This window comes from Lonchura striata, chromosome 1A (assembly GCF_050655825.1).
Source record: "Lonchura striata isolate lonStrDom1 chromosome 1A, ASM5065582v1, whole genome shotgun sequence".
Taxonomy (NCBI): domain Eukaryota; kingdom Metazoa; phylum Chordata; class Aves; order Passeriformes; family Estrildidae; genus Lonchura; species Lonchura striata.
In genome coordinates, this window is record NC_140741.1 from 54,463,899 (window position 1) to 54,486,116 (window position 22,218).

The 22,218-nt window shown below is 35.2% G+C and overlaps 1 protein-coding gene and 1 long non-coding RNA gene across 6 annotated transcripts in view; one reads left to right on the top strand and one right to left on the bottom strand.

Annotated features, from left to right (window-relative positions):
- The window catches only part of MGAT4C (MGAT4 family member C), a 321,254-nt gene that overhangs the window by 120,607 nt on the left and 178,429 nt on the right, over positions 1-22,218 (bottom strand). The window contains exon 1 of one of the 5 annotated variants that reach the window (XM_085570194.1): positions 7,575-7,738. The exons of the other annotated variants lie outside the window; for them this stretch is intronic. The gene's annotated coding sequence lies outside the window, so the exon portion shown is untranslated. Of the gene's footprint in view, positions 1-7,574; positions 7,739-22,218 lie in introns of those variants that run through there. 5 annotated transcript variants of the gene reach the window in all.
- Positions 7,600-20,798, top strand: LOC146763484 (uncharacterized). The gene is made up of 2 exons (XR_014952298.1): positions 7,600-7,880; positions 14,033-20,798. It is a non-coding gene; the product is annotated as an uncharacterized LOC146763484 (long non-coding RNA).

Sequence of the window (22,218 nt, forward strand, 5' to 3'; positions counted from 1 at the left end):
GAAGAGGATTGATTCCAGTACAAATGCATGGATTTTTAGTCTCTGAATCCATCTGGAGAAATGGAGCATGTGGAACCTAGTCAATTAGCTTCTCTTATCTGTGTGATTAAGTATGGCTGTTCATATAAATGATGATACAGTTGTCTGTCACAATTTTTTGTGACTCTTGAATTTCTGAAACTCTTAGCAAAGTCACCGTAGCTATTTCTTTTAGTGTAGCTCTCCTGGAGCTCTGAGAACCTACTGCAGTACAAGGGTGAAACACTGGAAGGCTCAGAAGGAAATTCACTCCAGGTGTGCAAGAAACAGATCCCTCCTTTCTATGTCTGTCACAGGGAAGGAAGTTAACAAGCTTTATGAGGACTTTGGTCTGTTTATTATGTTCTCTACTTCTAACTTAGAAGCAACTTAAAGGTCTCTATCAGATATTAGGGAGAAATGATTACCCATCTGGGAATGAAAACTTAAACTTTTAGAAATTTTTGGCTAAACCAAACAAAGAAGTTAATCTTTTCAGATACCCACAGCCTTCATAAGTTTTATTGTTCTGGAATGATTTCAGTTAATTACTATTACTTCTGAGAACTTGTAGTAGAGGATTTGATAGATAGCCTACTTCAATGTCTTACTAAATCACAGTCCCACAAGCTAAATTAGTACATGGGAAGGGCTAACGGTAAAAATTCAAAAGATATTCTAGAGTACAGATGAAATGTTTAGCATGCTTCTGGACATACGTTGCAGGCTGTGTCCACATAATATAGTGTCAATGAAATGTAATGCTTCTATGGTTCATCCTACATCACTGTTGTAAAATCCGCAAATTTCCAGCTGCTTCCCAGCACCTTTGTGGAAGAAGGCAAGTCCATTTTCCTGTGATATCCTCAAGTGGTAAAAGTGGCCAGAGCTTTAGTAACACAGTTTTAATGTCCATACATTTAAAAAACCTACTGTTTTTTTGAGAAAATAGGCCTACTATTTCCCCACAGAAGAACTTTTAAACATAGCAGTAGACACCAAACTTAGACATCTGGGGGACAATTCTGCAGTGCCAATTAAAGCAGTTCAGATTAACCCATCTCTTACTCCCTGTGCTCTGTGTTGAGGAAAACCAAAAGGCTGAAAGCAGCTCTCCTGGTATGCTAGTGATGGTGTTCGTTTCTATCAAGTTGGCACGACTCAGTACTTGTTTGCCCTGCAGGGAGAAGAATGGTTTAATTTTTACAAGCGTACAGAGAGATAAAAGGAAATCTTAGTATAAATCACTTAAGTAGTTAATTAATTAAGGGACACAAACCCATAGGAAATCAAGCACTCTTTCCAGGGATCATTAATGTACTTAGCTGTTGCTGGTTTTTTCCTCCCCATGGTTCTATGAGAATTAAAAGCTGAAATAACAAAGCAAGATGCTGTAATTCCTAATGTTCTTTACACATTGGTTTCAGCAACCATGAGAACTGTGGCATTAAATAGTGTTCTTGATACTTTTGGAGCTATGAAAATATTCAGACATACTTTCAGAGATGGGTAAAAATCAGGCAATCTCCTAGTCTAATGTTATTAACTTGAGATGGATTATTCTCAGATATTTTTTATAGTGCATAATGGGTTTTTTCATGTTCAAAACTAAAACAAACTAGATACTATATATTCTAGGAAGTGGCTTTGTAAACAAAGTGAGGACTTGGAAGTAAACCATTCTTTTTCAGAAGTGATGCAGTGTTTCTAAAGTATTTTGATAAAAATGGAAAACTGCATTTTGCTAATACAGTAATTCATGGCAATTTTTAAACCCATGTACAGCTGGTTTTGTTAAGTTAAACTTTACTTTCTTGAGATGTTGCTAAGCCTTCTTTCAGTTTACCATGTGACTGAAATTGACCTCCTAGAAACTAGATCAAAATAAAATCCTACTTTTTCCTAGACCAAAAAACATCCACAGATATTAAAAAAAAACAACCACACACAAAAAGAAACCTAAGCCTATTAAAATCTTCCACCACTGAAAATCATGACCTCTTTGTGCTGTTATTTTCTGTCTAGTTACTGAAATATGAGATCGAGATGTCTGTTCTGCCTTATAACAGAAAACAAGAGTTACTGAGAGAATGTCTTCAACACACCCCTTGTCAGTGCTACAGACCATTAGCAATACTATAAATAGCATGATCAAATCCCAGATTGCAGATTCAGTCATCAAAGCATCTACATTTCATGCTGATTCAGAGGGGCAGCAGCACTAACTGCAATCATCAAGGAATGTGATATCTCCACAGTATTTTCTACAGCTCACTGGACTGGTGACAGGACAATTGTTAAAAATTAATGGGGACCATCAGACTTGGATAAGTACAGCTTGGCAACTATGAAAGCTGCACTTCTCATTTGCAAGTGATAACGTAATATTATTCTATGAGGATAGATTGTAATAGATTATGTTTCATTCAGGAAACACACTTCTGAATATTTGAAATTTTGACCACGTTATTTTGTTAAATTGTTAAACTTTAAGGGAATAGGAAGAGAGAAGCTGTTTTACATTGTTTTCTTTCTTGAAAGTACTCCTCATCTTCTGTTTACCCCTGCTTTGAAGCAGAACCAAAAGGATGGACTCACAACTGAAAGGATAAACTCATGACCATTTGTTCTGAAATTATAGATTCTAGACATCTGATGTTGTTGCCAAAAATTAAGCTAGACAAGTGACATGCTCAATACTGTGAATGTCTGAGGAGTCTTAATGCTAGTACAGGGAACTGAAGATTTTTAGCAGAAAAAACTTGTATGCTATTGTAGTAGGCCGCATGAAAGAGGGAGGGGCAGGAATGACTTGGGAAGATAGATTTGTTAAGTTATGATGAAGATTTGAAACCTTTTCCCATGGATCACTGTTCTTTATGTGAAATTGTGGTGCCAATCAACTGTGGTCCATTCCCATGTTCTAGAAAGTTCACTGTTCTATGTTTCGCCACTGGTTCCCGTTATATGTCACTCCCCCCTATGTTCCCATTGGTCGTCATCCCATCCCATCACTCCATCCTCACACCTCCTCTTGTCCTCTCTCCCATTGGTTCCCCGGTTTCCATGCCCTGCCTACCCTGCCCCTGTTACATACCCTGGATCCTCCACTGTTCGGGGCTCTCTGTCACTGACACCCTTCAAGTTGCTGCCTTACCCTGCTATCCCTGGACCCTCCTACCCTTCAGAGAATAAACAGCAGTTGGAACCTTATACAGAGAGTCTCCCTTATTCCTCTGGGTCAGGCTACTACACAACACCTGGTTGTCTGGGCATCTGGTGGTTCATGGAGCTATCCATCCTTTCCAAGAGATGCTCTTGTGAAGGCAGCCACCTCTGTCGACATCTGCCAGAGCAGCCACATGCTATCTCTGTCTTTTAGTATGGGGAAAAAGAAATTAACCAACTTGTAATACTTCAAAAATGTGCAGTGCATGTGAGAAATAGCTACAGTCTCCAAATATTCAGACAGTGGGTAAGAAAATGATCAGGGAGAGGAATTATAAGTTCTAAGCATGGGAGACAATTCTTAAATGAATGTAAGAGGTAGAACATGCTCCCCCTATTGCTAGCCATAGATGTGCATTTCCCAAATCGTTACATTTCTTGCAAATACCTGTAGAACTTCAAAACTTTGCACCAAGTGCTCTGGTCAACACCCCTGCCACTGCAGAGATGAAGTCTAGAGTCCATCTAGTAACTGTGACTCTTATGTGCCACAAATAAGAAGAATAATTATTTGTTTGTTCATTTATTGTTTATGTTACTTGTGGGATTGAATGCTACTCAAATCTAGGAGACCTCAATTAGAAAATATTTAAAAGTCAGAAAGTTTGACACATAATTGAAAGTATTTGAGTAAGTTGTCTATATGAAGTAAATTTTCCCCTCCAGAGTGATTCAGCTCATCTACCTGAAATAAATATCTTAATGATGAGAGAAATTTGTTTTTGGAGATGCCTCTTTCTCTTCACAGTTAGAAGAGGAAACTTCCTGGATAAAATTAGCCAAAACTGTTATAAGTAAACCATGTAGGATTAACTCAATGCATTCACAATGTCACACTTGTGTGGAAATACACAAATTATGGAAACAAAAAGCACCATGCTATATTAGGCAAAAGGTCTAGACTAAAGTTGCAAAATTACTTTAAAATCTGAGTTGTAAGTCCTTGACCATCAAAATCTCTTAGCATAGTCTTTATTAGGTATCAGGGCATCCACTGTACTTCATTTAAGATTCAAAAAAAAAAGAAAAGGAAAAAGTTGTGTCTTCACTGTGTGACAAACGTGTGATGTACATTACTGTTCCTTCCATCATCCAGACAGGTGTCCTATTGGAGGATATCCAAGCTGTGTTCTCCACATCTGTCCATCTGGATTTCTTTCCAAAGGAAAACAATGACTTGGAGGAATAGATGCAGATCTACATCTTACTTTTCCCTCTTTAGAAATAGTCTCTGTGATCTCTGTTGCTTTTGAATTTAGTAAGAGAAAAATCAAAAAGAAAAAAAAAAATCTCATCACTACCTAAATGGAAAAGATTTTTTTTTTTTTTTTTTACCTTGGGTAGTGGAATATAAGGATAAAAATCTAATGGAACAAGACTTTCAGGTCTCATCTGGCACACTTACATAAAGGAACTCACTGATGAACAAGGAGGATGTCTGCAGCACAAGCTGCAGTTAAGACAGTTTTTATAATTTGGAAGATCCTAGAGGAGTGTCCTTGTAATCTTAGACCAAAAATCTAACCCATGGACCAAAGCTTGGAGTATGAAAGAACTCCTCTGTCTCCTGTACTTATTGAAAATGGATATAAAAAGAACATGCTATTGCAACACTACTATAATTTGTATTTTTCTAGGGCTAATATTCCTTTCCCAATTATAGAGGGAGAAGGATTCTTTTCAATTTGTATTTTTACTACTAGAGGTATGGATACTTTTTGAGAAATTGATGTTATTGTTGTATTTCTGCTTAGCTGGCACCTTTATTATCTCTAAGAAATACTAAATGCATTGAATTTTTGCTAAAAAAAACCCCCAAAAATTCCTTTCCTTTTGTCAATTTTTCTCAAAATTACCTGACAAGAGAAGAGAGTATCTTGTGTAGGAGGAATGACTCAAATTTTCATTCTAAGGGCTATTACCTGATGTCATTGTCAAAATGTTCAAGTTGACTCATTCACAGAGAATCAGACAAACAAAATGGCCTATGCATACAATCAAGCAACCTCATGCTAATTCTTCTTTTAATACAGCAGGCCATTGACGCAATATGGTCTTTAGGGAGTAAACCCAAGTAGAAGACTAGAGGGACTCTTTTCCAAAGCAATGCTCATTCTGCTAGGCAGTCCTTAGGCTAGCATTATCACAATTACCTTTATTATTTTAAGGAAAAAAATCACAACACTTTTTTATTTAAAAAAATTTTTTCTACATTTTTTTCTGATAAATTTAGTTTCCAATTGAAAAGAAGAAAAAAAACTCTTTTTTTTTTTTCCATAAAATGGTGTACCAAAAATTATTTTTCTTCCTTTTGAAAGGTTAAGCTAAAGAAGAAGGTCTCATTTCCTATAAGAAGCTGATTGCTATCGGTTTGGATTATCATATCATTAAGTTTCCTTGGCTTGCTTAGTTCCATGATTACTGTCTAATAAAACAATGTGCATTGGTACATAAAAGAACACACTTATTAAAAACAGTCTTTGAATGCTTTGGATAGTGAGCTTTGTGAGCGTGTAACAAATCAGCCTTACATCAATGCTATATGCATCACACTTTACTGATACTTTGTTTATTTTTTAATTTTGCTAAACCGCATAGGAACAGAAACATTGGGAGATCTGACATGAAGCTTAGTAATGCATTGATAAATGATATGGACCTATAGGCAGGTATGTAACTGAGGAACAGGTGAAAACACTTTTTATTTAAATTAAAAAAATATTAAAAGAATAGTTGCAAGACTAGCATAAGATAAATTCAAGTTTAATAATGACCTAAGCAAGGGTAGAGTAGTAAAATGTTAAATACTTCTCTCCCTTATAGGCCATGGTCATCTCACCTAGAAAATTTGCTAGTAAAAAGACAAGAAAGAATAATAAAGGTTTCACCTTAAAAAAATATGTTCTTTTAATGCCATCCATATTAGAGGTATGTCATTTAATAAAAGCCTGGGATTGTTTATCACATTATTATCCGGAGCTGAATTAACAATGGTAAATACCAGGACCAGCACAGACAGGCCTGAACTAGTAAAGAGCACAAAAGTATAATACAGCTGAGAAGCCCTACTGTCTTGAGTGGTGTTTGAGATGAAAATAACTATTCTTCTAACATTGACTAGAGCAGAGATAGTCATAGCTAAGTTGAATGACAGTATATCTCAATTTTGCAAGCAGTTGTAATACTTACTACATATGTAATTATTTTAAACTTTGTATTGTAGAATCATGGATTGTATAATCATGGATCATAATCATGGATTACTGAAATAAAGATAGTTCTTAAGTGACCTAGTGAATTCTAATCACTATAAAGTAACTGTCATCAAGTTTTAAATTAACTGGAACCTGCTATTTATTATTTCCTATTAGGTACACTATTTGACTAGTTAAACTGGTTATTGGATTCTTCATACAGTAGCCCCTGAACTCCTTCAGTCAATTAAATTCTGTATTGAATCTGATTTGTCAATGTCAGTGTCACTTCTAATCTCTTAAATCCACATTGGTTCAGAAGCTTTAAAATGTACTTATTCTGTTGCAAAACTAAGAAGTTACACAGACAGAATCCTTCCCCTCTCCCTCCTCTCTCTGTGCAAGCCACAGACCTGCCACCAGTGCAAAAGATATAAACACTTGTATATATACCCTTATGTAGCTACAGAATGATATGTTTTTTAAGATGAGCTACAGAGCATAAACAGGAAAAACATATAAACAAAAAACTCTATTGAGCGTTTTGCTACCAGCATGTTGTATATTGAACACTTGTCTTTGATTCAGTTTCTTATCACTTTAGATTACAGAAATTAGCAGAACAAAGTAACTATAACTAATTCCAGAACTGGAAACTTTAACATCTTGGTAATATTCTTCACAGATTTTGACTGATATCTGCAAAAGTATTCCGGAGCATTTTTAAACCTGTTACAACATTAAATTCCCTCTTCCTAAATCTCCCCGGTTTTCTGTTCATCAGCAAAAGCTATATTTCAAAGGAAAAACACAGGTGTTGAAAGAAAATAAAGGAAAAATACAAGTATTAAATGACTGATCTGCACAATGTTCTTGTCAGCCTAATAACTCTTTAGTTCACCTGAAGAGCAGCACAAACATGCAGGCTATTTATATTGCAAAGTAGAGTTTGCCAGACACAGACTTCTTTTTCCTTTAAAACCATTCCCTTTCTAAAGGATCTCCTTTTTGCCAGTAAAAATCTGCTTTTTACATATTATAGGCATATAAGCCTCTGAACTACGAAAGCAATTCCCCTCCCAGGTTAGGCGCATCACCTTTATTCTGAAAGAGAAGGCAAGACCAGACTCTTACCAGACACGGTGAAAACAATTGCTTCGGCTGGATGCAGCAGCGCCGTGTGCGAGCAGGCAGCCGGAGCGATCCCTGGGCCTCACACAACAGCGAGATAATTGGCTTTGGCGGAGGAGCTGTAAGCATCCATCGCGGCGGGGCTGGGCGGCGGCGGCGCTGCCCCGGCCGGGCTGGGCGCTCCCCGGCGGGATGATGTCAGGCACAGCCCCGGGCGGGCGCTCATTGGCTTCTCTCACCTGGACCGGCCCTTAACCCTAAGCTGCCCACTGAAAGGTGTCTCTCTCATCATTGCATACATACACACAGGTGGGGGCTTTCTGGTCTTCCTGTTTCTTTCTCCTTTTTTTTTTTTTTTTTTTTTCACCTTTCATTTATTCTCTTTCTTCCTTTTTTTTTTTTTTTACCTTTTTTGTTGGCTTTTGTTTGGTTTTTTTTTTTCTCCCTCTTTTCTTTTTAATTTTTTTCTCTTGAAGGAAATGAGATTGTAGAAGAAGCTTCTGCTTTGGGGGCCAGGTGCTTGTTTTGGCTTAGCTATTGAATGTAGCAATTAAATAAATGCTAATAACTAATTTGCCTAAATTATTAAACAAGACCCTCAGGTAACTGCATTTTCATCATCTGTTTGCTAAATGACAGTAATCATCAAAATATTGTACAGAGGAGGTATTAAAAGAAAGGTTAATGCATGCAGCACCTGGAGAACTCATATTTTTAATGGTTTTGCATTGCATCCTCTTAAGGCATGAGATTAATAAAGGCACATGTTGAAAAAAGGGTGTAAACTCAAGAATATTTCACTACTGCTATGTTAGATTGATTCTTGTGTCTTTTTAGGTATTTAAAAGTAACAGAAAAAGTATAGGGATGCACAAATGTACATACAGAGTTATCCCTTGAATGCTAAGTAGCAGCCCAGATATTCTGTAGTAAATGACACATGAAACACATTGCCAAATGTATGATGTCCTAAATATAGTGGCACTGAGTATTTAGCTATGTTACAGGCAATATCATAAATTATGAGAACTTTAAAATTAGTCCAAATCAGTGCTTAAATAATTGCTTTTTCCATAAATGAATATTTTGATCTCTCACCTTTAAGTGGCCAAAGTTTCCTTTTACTCTATAGAAAAATGAAAAAAAAAAAAAACCCTGATCTATCACATGTTGCATTTGTATCTTTTGTTCTATGTCAACCTTTTTAAAACTTTGGGAACTAATACTTTCCTGAAATGGATAGGAACTGGATCCCAAATGTATTTACAATAAATAATATAACACATGAGACTATTTATGGTCTGCTATCCCTCAAAAAAAAAAAAAATATTGTTGCTCAGTTTGTTCTCTGGGGGGAAAAAACAAGACCAAAGAACTAACTACACCAAGCTAAAAAAAAATCTCAGGAGAAATTAAATATAATCAAACACAATTTAACTTAATCTAAAAGATATATAAGGTAAAATTTCGGGAATAAATTTGATAAAGAGCTCTGTCATTTTCTGTGGTTCTTTCACAAAGTTTTAGAGACTCAGGAGATTAAATTCTGGGGACTTAATAACACCAATTTTGTGTGGGGATCTAGAGGTTAACCTATTAGTCAAAACATTCTTTAGTCCAAAATGAAAGCCTTTGTTCACTTATTTCTGCTCAGAAAACATGGTAGTTCAGATGGAAATATCTATAAAAAAGATTCATTGCTATGCAAAGTGACAAAACTGAATTTCAACTCAGAAAAGACTAATTTGGACAATGGGATTGTCAGCTTTGCTTTTGTATGATTAATGATAAAGGTAAGATGTAGTATCATGAGTCATAAGGAAAAGAACTATTGATGAGATAAAGTATGCTTAAATGTATAATTCGTAAAAGTTATATTCTCCTGAATATTTAATGCTACATATAGTCTAGACCAAACTGACACATTGTTGCCAAAATTTCATTACAATGGTTGATTCAGCATGAAAAATACCTGGATTTCCCATATCTAGTTAATCTTAAAATGATGAATCAAAGTTCTATGCATTTTTTATATTTATGTAGAGTTCACTTTATACCTTTAAAGAGTGTACCACTCAGATTACCTGCTAGACTATCTTTAATGGGAGAGTGCCTACTTTTACAAAGTTCTCAGTGTTCATGAAGTTTGTTATTCTCCAGTGATAACTGAGAACATATGTTTTATGAGCTAAGCAGTAACTTAGATAATTTACTTAGAAAGTGTAGTAACAATGCTAATTTGGAATATTACTTGGGAATACTTTTTAGTAGATGACCTGTAAAATTTGACATATCTTTACAAAAAAAAGTAATTTTTTCTACAGTAATATATGATTAATGAATGTCTTGAAATTGAACTACTTCTGAATTTGTTAATAAATTATAATTTTTTTCCATGCTTCTTGCTTCAAAAATTATCTATTATCCGTATTTTTAAAACCATGGAAGAATTTGGAGATCCAGCCTAAACAAAATTAACAGTTGTAGATAACAGAGCAGTTCCATGATTCTAATCAAGTCACACAGCATTTAGCACTCTTCCATATGCTGTCACACATGGGTTATAACCATTTCAAAATACAAATAATGAAAAGATTTTATACTATTTAAATTACACCCTTCAAATATGCAATAATAAGTCTCTTCAGGAAAAAAAAAAAAGCTGTAAGGCCATTTCTTTAAAAGAAAAATCTCTCCAATGAAATTAACATAGGTTACAAGAGCTCAAAGCAGACTATGTGTGAAATCCAGGAACACGGAAATCATACACTCCTATCACTGTGCCATGAGTTCCATATCTGAAAAGATTGGCTTGTCAACTCTCCGACCAGGCACAGACAATAAAGGTGCTGTTGGCAGTGTTATTTCTTGGCATTTTGTAGTTTCAGCTTCAAATCACATGGAAAAAGAAAGAAGAAAAGAACAGGAAATGAAAGAGAAGTGACTCATGATTTTCAATTATCTGTTTCTCTTTCTATAAACTAATATTAATCAATGTATGAATAATGTTGAAGAACCTAACTAGAGGGGATATTTTAGTCCTCGAGCAAAGTGAAACTCGGGTTTATTAATATATATTTCCCATGAGCTGAAATCATTATTTCATTTAATTGCTTGACAATTATTTCTGTCACATCAGTTTAATGGTTAAACCAATTATTTATATTACAAAACATAGTTCTGCACCAAGCTCTAATTGAAAAACACAAGCAATTCTTCACTGTTGCTTAACCTATACATTATTAATATTGGAAGGGCTAGGTTTAAAGATTTTTTGGGAAATTAGAACTCAGTCAGGTGATGTGTTTTTAGAGATTGATTGTTTAAGCTCAAAATTACAGCTCTCATAATCCTGTACATGAGATGAATGCCAAGTCAAGTAGACCTGATGACTATTATAAACATTTTTTTTTCCTCCTGCATTCAGGCAACACAAGCTACCAGCTCTTAGGAGATTTTTATCCACAAGATGGCAGCTCTGTTTGCATGGTCATTCTTTTTTAGCAATGTTCAACTTGAAAATCATGGTAATTTTTTTTTTTTTTTCATTTTTTAGCAGAGATGACTTTCTATCTCTCTAGGAATTTTTTTTAAATCCCCAAACAAGCATAATAGATATGCACTAATTAACCCAAATATTGAGGTAAAATTTGCTAAGTTAAGAATAAGAAAATTTAACAGTGAAATCTTTAGTTTTAGAGTTTTGAAAGAATCTCCATTAAGATCCATATGTTTTTCATGCTTTAATTTATAGGCCATCAAACCCAGCATAACCTTTAAGAGATTCTATTTAAAGAGTATAAAAGGTTTTATTGATAGAAAAGGAAATGCTTATTTACTTAAAGGAAACATAGGTTAATAGGTTTCCTCTCTAAGTAATTATCTATTTTACCCTGCTTTATACCTAAACTCATCAAGAATGCTCATTTATGTTACTAAAATCTAATAGATGTCTTTATTTCTAAGTTTTAAAATGCTGAGATATTATGTATGGATCAACCACAGACATTTAATAACCATGTGTGCCTTGTGAAATTGATAAAGTACAGAAAAACAAGGTAAATAACAATGTCTAGCTCTTTTCAAGGGGTTCACTCACAGCTGAAATGATTATCAAGAATAGTTGCGAAAGCATTTTCTTCATCAATGAAACCCAGTAAATTAAAATGAAGCTTTACTGAAGCAATGCATAATTTAACAAGGAAACAGTTTGCCCATGGGATAGCCATTTCAAAGGAAATTGTTTGGCCTAGCTACCTGTCTCTATGCAGTCTTTGATGGCACTTCTTGAGTGGAATCACTGATCCCTCAGAGAGGAGTAAGGAATTCTGAGTTTCCTAAAATTTATCATTGACTAAGACCCTTTGCACATATAATTATAAATTAGTGCACAGGAGCTTACAGAGTTGTAGTAAAAACAGAACTGATTGATGTAATTTCCATCTTAATGAAAAAGAGATGAACTCTTAAGTAGTGTGGGGCAGAAGTACATGTGTGAATGGCTGTGATGGATCAGCTAATGGGCAGTAACTTGTTAACAAGGCAGCAAGGCCAAGATTCATGGCTTAGAGGCACCATACCCACTCCCTCTGCATTTTACACAATGGAAAAAGCACAACTCTCAGATGTGAAAGTCCAGAGGACAAGATCATATTTGGCAACGTAGCTCACATCAACATTGACTAGGTTGAGGTGAGCAGCAGAAGATAAGTAGATTAAAAGGGTCTAAAGAGAAAAGGTGATCTGATAGGAGGATTAAGGCCACTGGAGATAGTTTAGACTTCTATGAAGGTAAGGCAAGCTGTCCAGTGCACGACATGAGCCTGAACTCAGTTATGTCAGAGCAGATGATTCAGTACAAATTACAATCCCAGAGTGAGTGGTGAATACAGCCAACTGTAACAGCACACTACTCGTCAGAGTATTGTTGCAGCAGAAATGCTGGTCTTTCATCAGAGAATGTCAAAATACATTTATGTCACAAAATTACATGTTCATTCCATAAACTAAACTGTGAAAAGTGTCAGGAAAAAAGACTTTCAACTTTTCTCTGTGTGTGTACGTGGAGGTGATGTTCGATGTCAGCATAAGTCAGCTGTTATTTTGGGTCTACTGTGTGAGGGTCTATTTTAATACACTTTAAAAAAAAAAAAAAAACAAAACCAAGCAATTTTATATGGATTAGAATGACGTAATAAAGCTACCTGGGCCAAGAATTTGCAGAATTCTCAATAAGAAAACATGAATGTGAAGACTGAATTTTTACACTGAATAGAAAATTTTCAGGAAAAAAACTGCTGAAATGTGGAAATATTTTCTACTTCTCTGATGATCTCATCTCTACAATACTTCAGCTGGTCACAAGGTGGTCACAAGCATCTCCTTGTTAAATGGCTACAATTTTTCTCTAACTAGTACTTTCAGAGAAACATTTTGCAAATATGATTCCAGAGGGGGATGGTATTCATATAAAAACTCTGAACAATTTTTGTATCTCAGAACTATTGAATCTCTGGGAAAAAAATTTTACAACAAAACTGATAAGAACATAGTTGCACAAATTTTCTATATAAAATAGGATAATTTTTAAAACCACCCATTTAGCACCTAATTTCAATAATTGCTTTGGAGATCTTGTGAATATTAGTCTATTATATTTTGATAATTAACTACTTCATTATTGATTCCTAGATAAGGTATTTAAGGTTTCAAAGTTAAAATACTGTTTGGTAAGGGCAAACAGTAGATAAGAAACTCATAATGACTTCATACACAGGAATAGAACCTGAGTTATAAAATAAAAATTTCATAGATATTTTTAAATTTAAGTTTCCGATTTGATAACATTATCTGTGAGTGTAACCCCAAATAGAAAGATCAAAAGCACAGCTGGAAGCTGTGATTGTTGTGCAATATAGTTTACCCAAATTAAGGGTCACAGGGGTAAAAGAATGAGTAGAACTTATTGAAAATCATGGCTTGAACACTAATGTTCACTTCAACCTCTTGACCTGTAAGATAGTTGACTATTTTGGAGAAGAATTTTCAGGCAGTACTGTAGTGAGGGTAACTCTATTTAAATCTGCAGACAAAGGCAAATTTTTGTAGATCCATGTCAGAAATGCTGGTATTTGAGAACACCTCTCATGATCACTGCAAAATATGATACAGTCATCCACCTCTTGAAGTTTTCCAGTGTTGGGCATTCCAAATACCAATTTGCAAGGGATACTAAAGGTACTGGATATTAATGACGACCTAGAAAAAACATAAATTATGTCATAAATGCATCATATGACATAACAATGTAAAAAAAGCTGTACAACCATTCCTCCTTCACAGAGATTCAACTTGCGCCTGAGTTTCATCCTCACATGACAACTTTTCCAGCTGTTCAGTTGAAAGCTTATTAAAGAGGAAGTTATTCAGAATAAATATGTCAGTGTTTGGTGTTTTACCAGGAAATTTTGAGCCAGTATGAAATGAAGAGCTTGTTTCTGCAGCTAGCATGACAGTGTACAAAACCATGTCACACTAAAAACGCAGAGGTGAGTGATTGAGGTACAGTGTTGTGCTGACTGACCAAACAACCTTTCTGATGTGTTAAATGTTAAGATTAATTTGAACTGACAAATAACTACATTTTTGTTATTTATACGCAGAAAAGGTTATTTCCAAAAGCATGTATAACAATATCTAATACAGTCATTACATTATTAAAATAAGCATACTCAAAATACAGGAAAAAAAAATTTTTAAGCAAGGTATTAATCTTCAGTGTTGATTGTAAGGGAATACTAAATATAAGATGAAGACCTTGAGGACATTGACATATGAAGTAATTTAGTCCTGAAGAGTATCTTCATCCTGACATTGGTTTGAGAAACAGAAGTGATAAAGACAGCTTGCTCTCAGAGGTCTCTGCTGGTGACTGGGGAGAAAAATTATAGTGAATTGCTGTTATATTCATATTAATATACAAAGTTATATATGGTGTTTGAAGCATTTCATAAGATGCATTTAGGCATATTTTTAAAGTAGAGTTTCTGAAGGTAGTAAAAGAAAATAAGAAAAAATACTAACACAAGTATTCAATGCTGCTCAATAAAACTAATTCCAGGGTACAGTAGTAATGATAGAAGAAGAAAAATAATTTAGAACTAAATTATGGTAGACTTAAATTGCATATGAGGAAGAATTCTTTACTATGATTATGGTGAGACACTGAAGCACATTACCCTGAGATGCTGTGGATGCCCAGTCATTGGAAGTATTCAAAGTCAGCTTGATTAGTTTGATTAATGTGATCAAAGTTGTCCCTTCCCATGGCTAGGTGATCTTTGAAATCCTTTCCAATCCCAAACATTCTACAATTCTATGACTTTTTGACAAAATCATAATTACCTGTCATCACAGATAATGTTTTGAATGTTTCAACACTGAGATGCAATTTGAATTATTATTCAGTAAAGCACACATACAGTTTCCTGTAGATTGAAAAGTATATACAAGATACAATATTAACCACTACTTTATTAAGTGCAGTCTATTAAAGTGATAACATCTTAGGTTTTAGAACAGTTTTAGTAATTAAAGCTGGTCAAACCATTCTGCACAAAATAGTTGAATTTTGGGGAGGGAAGTTCAATTAACCTGCTAGATTAAATCTTTCTTGGTTTACATCTGTCTGCATGATTTAAAATGGTAAATCTCTCCTATATATGGGATTCAGTTTTAAATTAACACTCACAAGTTCAGGTATCTACATGTGGTTAGGTATCTTATCTCACTTTATAACTATGCAGAGCTAATCAATACAAACATTGGAGCCTAGAAATAAGTTCATTTTGCTTTAAACTAGGTATCTTTGGGAAACTATAGTTGTATAGTTATAAATACAAGAGTTGTTCTGAATTATGTTTCATATTTTTTGAGATGGCCAAGGGTATCTGAAAGATAGAGGCCAGTGTAGCTGAACTCTCCTTTCTGAGAAGTGAAGGGTAAACACTGGAGAGAGCATACCTGCACCCTCCTCATCCAAGGTATTCAGGCTAAACAGCAATTTACAAAAACCCAGAAACCAGCTTTGCAAAGAACCTGAGTTTTACTCGTTTTCCCTTTTGGTGTGTACTTAAAAAACTAAACTCTGAAGTAAAATGTTCCCAGTTATTGTAATACTGTGGAGTGTGAGCATAAATTGCATATGGATCTTGCACTTGTATATGAAGCACAGGAAGAATGGTAATCAATATTATGTTTTATTGTCTCAATACTACCTAAAATACACCAAGAAAGGAAAACCAAAAGTATATGGCTATTTTCATCATCAGGACTGTGAAAGTACAAGTGCTCTCTGAGGTGGGACTTCTCTATAATGTGTTTGCTCTTCAGTTGTGAGGCTGAGATTTTAATAGATTTAATTTAGTGAAACAAGTTTGGTTTTTTTTCTGAATTAGACATTAGGATAGCTAGAGCAGAGTGTTTGTTTATTCATTCTGCATAAATGAATCAATATAATGACATCATAATAACGTCAATTTCTTTCAATAATTTAGTCTCAAAAGAAAAATCTGAGGAATACCAACATGAAAACGTAGGAGTTTCATCCTATACTAGACCTTTGCTCTAAGTTTTTTTCTCTCATTGGTTATTTCTGAAAGTCACATCAAGGCATTATATGTGTACACTAGCACTGCATTTGCAAATTTGTAACCCTTCTTTGGTTATATGAAATTATATAATCTACTGCTTCTATATTAATTCTATTGTGTTTCTCTTGCTTGTAATTAATTTCAGGAAGTAGATTTTTTTTTTTTTGTTTGTGTCTAGTGAATTGATCCTGTCTGGATGCCAGGCACCCAACAAGGCCATTCTATTACTCCCCTCCACAAATTGACAGGGGAGAAAAAATATAACAAATGGCTCATGGGTCAAGGTAAGGACAGGGAGAGATCACTCACTAATTGCTGTCATGGGCAAAACAGACTCAGCTCGGGGATATTAAATTAATTTATCACTAACAAAACCAGAACAGAGTAATGAGAAGTAAAATAAATCTTAAAAACACTTTCCCCTGACCTGTTCCTCATTCTTGGGCTCTACCTCCTCTCCCAGCAGCATAAGGAGATGTGGAATGGGGGTTTTGGTTAATTCATCACAGGTTGTTTTTGCCACTGCTCAGGCAGAGGAGACCTTCCACTGCTTCAGCATGGGATTTCTCCTGTGGGAGACATAGACTTCCCCAGTGTAAGCTCATCCCAAGCTCTTCACAAGCTGCTGCAATGTGTTATTACCCATGGCGTCACAAGTCCTACCAGGAAACCTGCTCCAGTGCGGGCTCCTCCCTCCACAGGTCTGCCACTGGTCTCCCTGACAGAAGCCTGTTCCAGCGTGGGTTTCAGAGCCTCCATTCATGCATTCAGCTGCTCTGGCGTGGGTGTCCTCCATGGGCTGCAGCTGGATCTCTGCCCCTACATGGACCTCCATGGGCTTCAGGGTAACAGCTGCTTCCCCATGGCAGCATGGACCACAGGGGAATATCAGCTCTAACACCTGGAGCACCTCCTCCCCCTTCTTCTTCGCTGACCTTGGTGTCTGCAGAGCTGGTCCTCTCACATATTCTCACCCTGCTTTTCTCTGGCCACAATTATATCAATTATATCTGAGTAATAACTTTTTTTTGTCTTCCTAAATATGTTATCACATTCCCATCATTGTTGATTGCCCCAGCCTTGGCCAGCAGCAGGTCCATCTTGGAGCCACTGAGGCTCTGCATGACATGGAGGAAGCTTCTGGCAACTTCTTACCATCCCTGCACCTCCCCTCCACCGCTACCCAAACCTGGCCATGCTAAGCAAATAAACTCTGTAAAGTATACCTTTCTTAGACATAAACATTTTTTTTCAGTCCTCTATATTGCTAGGTTAGTGAATCTTCTGCTTTTTGAGGACATGATAACTATGTCACAATGACAAGTTTTCTTCCTGTTTAAAGTACGTGACTGAAGAGTTGCTTGAAATGATGTCAAAAAAGGCCACTGTTTGACTGTGCTGATTTCATGGGGAGAGGCTTACCCCCTCACCACTGCTAAACCAAAACATAGACTTGTGTTTTCCACATTAGTCTTGTTTTAATCTAAAAAATTTCCAAAATTTATTTTAAAGTATACCTTATGATATAACCTTGCTTTGGATTCAGTTAATAATTAGTCCCTTTTTTTGATTATTTTCTGCCTTACTTTAAGTTACAAAATTATATAAATATTATCTATTCTGAGTTTTCTTATTGAAGTTAATGACTCATATATTCCACTTCATCTGCTTTGAATCTGCTTAATAAAGTTTGAATCCTATTTTATATTTTCCTTTCTGAAATTAATAATCTGTATGACCTTTGCAACCTTTCTTTGACTTAATATTAATCTTCATACCTATTTTTGCTTTCTGTGTCTTGAATTGATGAACCCAGTTTGGTTTCCTTTAATAAAATTGTTTCCTTTAATCATTTTATCTTAATTTTTGTTTAGATGAATCTTTTATTATCTTGCCATCATTTCTTCATTTCCATTAAAGGTTTAAAAGAGTAACATATCAAGAAATATTATTTTAAACAAGTAATCTCTTGCTTTAGTACAGATTATCTGTCACTTCTGTGTCCTCTTCCCATCCTATATGTATTTTTGTTAGTTTTTACCAATTTTATGTTTTATTTGTATTTTGTTCATTTTATTTCTCTTTTGTCTCAGTAAGGTGCACTCCGAGCCCCTAGCTACATGACTTTCCTCCCACACGCTCTCTCTGCACAATCAAATTTGCGGTGTGGCTGTAATTCAGCCCTGTGGCAAAAAGTAGGAACAAAATCTGTAAATTGTCTAAGTCCAACATCAACCTTTAAATATACTGTACATTATCTCTGTGCATACAAATGAAACTTGTGATAGAGTTTCCCTGTCAATTTGCTTGCTACTGTTAGATATGCACAGCCCAAAATAAGCCCTCTGGGAGAAAAAAATTCAAAAAAGCAATCCTATCATAAACCAATCAAAACCATGACTTTTATGAACTTTCAAAGTTGATATAAATGATATCTCTTATAGAAAAAAAAGTTAATTTTCACATTACTTATCAGTATTCTTATTGACAAGATGGATGTTTGAGAGTTTTTTCCCTTTATGTATTCAAATTGGCTTGAAATCATTAACATTAACTGAACTCGATAAATGAAATAAAATGTCCTTTGTGGATTCATCAAAAATTGAAGGTAAGTTCTACGTCTGTTTTGTGAGCTGGTTGAAATATTTACTTACTTCATATTTCAGAACTCCAAGATCAAGAGCTTTGATCAACTTCAATGCTTAAGATCTTTTTATCAATCATTATTTCTGTTGCCCTGTGATCCCTAAGCTGTGATTAAAGTTTGCATTTTTAAAATCACATTTTACATAAAAATCATTTTAAGACTACATTACCTAGACAGTTCCTGAATAGATAAGAATCAGATAATTACAGACTAAAGGGATCTCAAATGAGTAAGCTTGGAAAGGACCACAGTGGGTCATCTAGTCCAACCTCAAAACTAGGAAGTACTACATGAGAATCATGGAATCATATAATATCCTGATCAATAATGTCCAACACCTGGCCATGTATAGAGTAGCCATAAGAATCATACCATATGCCTGAGAGAATTCTCCAGATGCTCAAACTCTGTCAGGGTTGGTTCTGTGACCACTTCCCTGGGGACCCTGTTCCCATGCCCATACACCCTCTGGGGTAAGAACCTTTTTCTAATATCCAACCTAAACACAACTTCAGGCCATTCCCTCAGGTCCTGTCACTGAGCACCACAGAGAAGACATCAGTGCCTGCCCCTCTTCTCCTCACAAGTAAGTTTAGTCTGTTATAAAGTCTTCCCTCAGACTCCTCCAGGCTGAACAGACCAAGTGACCTCAGACACTCCTCATGTGGCTTTCCTTTTAGACCCTTTGCCATCTCCATAGTTCTTTAGAAGTTCTCTAATTCCTTAACATCTTCTTTGCACTGAGGTACCCAAAACTGTACACAGGACTCAAGGTGAAGCTGCGCCAGTGTACAACAGAGTAAGATGCTGGTGAAAAATAGTTAGAAAGAAGGTCTACCAAATTAAGGTCTGCTTCTAAATCTATATAACTAGTATAAAATACACTACTATACTAGTGTAAAAATTCTCAACCTTTTTATGTAGCTTTTTCTCAATGTGGTAGGTAACACATAACCAATAACTAAATGTTAGTTATTGCCTTCAAGTTAGGTGAGGCTGAATCCCCAGCAGATTTAAACTGTAAAACAGCAGCTTTTATTTGTTTAAATTTAGTTATGCCTTTGGGGCTGTGTCAAAATATCATTTGGAACTTCCACTGTGTACAAAAACATCTCTTATGAGTGAAATGTCTCTATAGGTTAATTTGGGGTCATTTAGAAGAAATTTAAAGGAAGATATCTCTAAATTTTTAATCACTAAAAATATGTTAATGAAATGATCCGGTTAATTAAGAAAAGCTCTTTGGGATGTTATCAGGGAGGAATGGTAACTACTTTTAATTATAACACCCATCTAGTCTGAATAATTTAACCACAGAGCATTTTGTGTTAAAATGAGTCATTGCTGCTGCCTATGATCCTTCATTCTTTCAAGCAGCTCTTTTAAACCCCTCACCCTCATTCTCTTTCTGATGGATTATTCACCACCTTGAAGCACTAGTTAGAAACACTCATAAAGAGGCAATGATTGTGCTTCAAAAGCTTAAAAAGAAGGGAGTCCTACTTGGTATTATTTTCCACTGTGAGACACTGTTTTGTGCTTGGAACTAGCCATGCTTTGTATTTAAAGAACTGTTCATCAAGATTATTGTGTTGAAGGATGATATTTTTTTGTGCACAGTAACTTTTCATGATGAATAATTTCTTTCAGCTGCCTTCAAGAACCCTACTCACAGACATGCAGAAGAACAGCAATTCACTGTGATGGTCAGGACTGAGCACTGCTGATACCAAGAGAGGAAATATGTTCCAGTTCTGAGTATCCTTTAAAATGAAAAATATCTTCCTTGCAGTCCCCTGCTAGTTAAGCAGAATGACTGTTTACTCAATGATGACTGCATGTAGATGAGGAGAGATATTGTGGCTTCTCTCAGTAAGGAGATGAAAATGCCATCATTTTTTAATAAATAATGTGAAATATTTAAAGTCAGATTGCTTTTTGGTGTTTGGTTTTTTTTTTTTTTAATTCTTTTCGCCAAATTTCAGCAGCTTCTGTCTCATTCAAAATGAAAATAATCTGCATGATTATTCATTATTCATCTGCATTATTAGTTAGAACATTCATTCCCTTCAAAATGTCTCTTAGAATATAGATATATATATTATTTTCCACTAAATGTAATTTCCTACAGTGTGTCTTTTAGACAGACAGTATTGAGAGGAAACATGCATTTGCCACTGTAAAACTAGATTTTAGACATAGTTAGAACATATTTCTTACAGGTTTGTCAAGTCCTCCTTGACTTGTTATCCTCCTTGAAGCTGCATTGATGGCAAATGTTGAAAATTTGTAATGATCTTTCTTTACCCAAACAAAACCCAAAAAAAAATTTTTTTTCTAAAAAAAAGAGGTAATTTCTACTTACACAGTTAAAAGAAAAACAAAAATTTCCATCTGGTTGTTTTTTTCTCAGATGGAAAAGAGCAAAATGCATTCTAGAGAAGTCAATAGAAGAGACTACCTAAAGAAAATTAATATTAATAGGTGTAGAAACTGTCATATGTATATATGATGTAAAATAAATTAATAGAGGTTTATATTACTTTCATTGTTTTCCACAAAGAGTGCTGTTCAATTCTATTTGACCTTAATTAGTGTAATTGATAGTAGTTTTAGAGCTGCATGCCATTTTAATCATGTAGTTACAGCTTTCATGACAGAAGAAAAATGAAATAGCAGCTGGGAGTTATCTATTAATAGTGAGAGAGCAGAAAGGTAAAAGGAAAGACTTCTTTTCTAGGACTCCAGGGCTTTTATGGTGTTAGTAATGAATGAATAATGTATTTTAAGAGAAGAACACTGATCTCCAAGGATTTAATGAAGAGCAGTAGGAGGTAGGATCAATACGAGTTAGAAATTTTATATCATTAGGAAATGACATGGCTACAAGTGTATTCAGATAGACCAGTAAAAATGTCAAAGCTTGTGAATACAAACCATATATATACATGCATGTATGAATAGAATTACCTGGGCCTGTGCATTTGGGGTTCAGACTGTGTCAGAGAGAGTGCTTAAAAGTTCTTGGGAAAGCATGCAGTGCTACATCTGCTTAGATGACAGAGGTTAGAGAGAGAGAAAGAGGAGAATCAAAAATTTTTTTGGGATGTGATTATTTGGAATGGATTTGAAATAAGACCAGGGTATAATGAAAATAAAGACAATAAATGAGAGCTTCTAATTTGGGAGAAAAATATCTTAAATGAGTAGGTGCATTCATTAGCTTCAAATGACATTTTTTTTCTTGAAGGTTTCTCCTATCACTATTAATGACACTCAGTTTCTGAAGCTGGGAGGCTTTACAAGGAAAGAAAACATGTTCTATTCTTTCTTTCTCACAGATATGGCT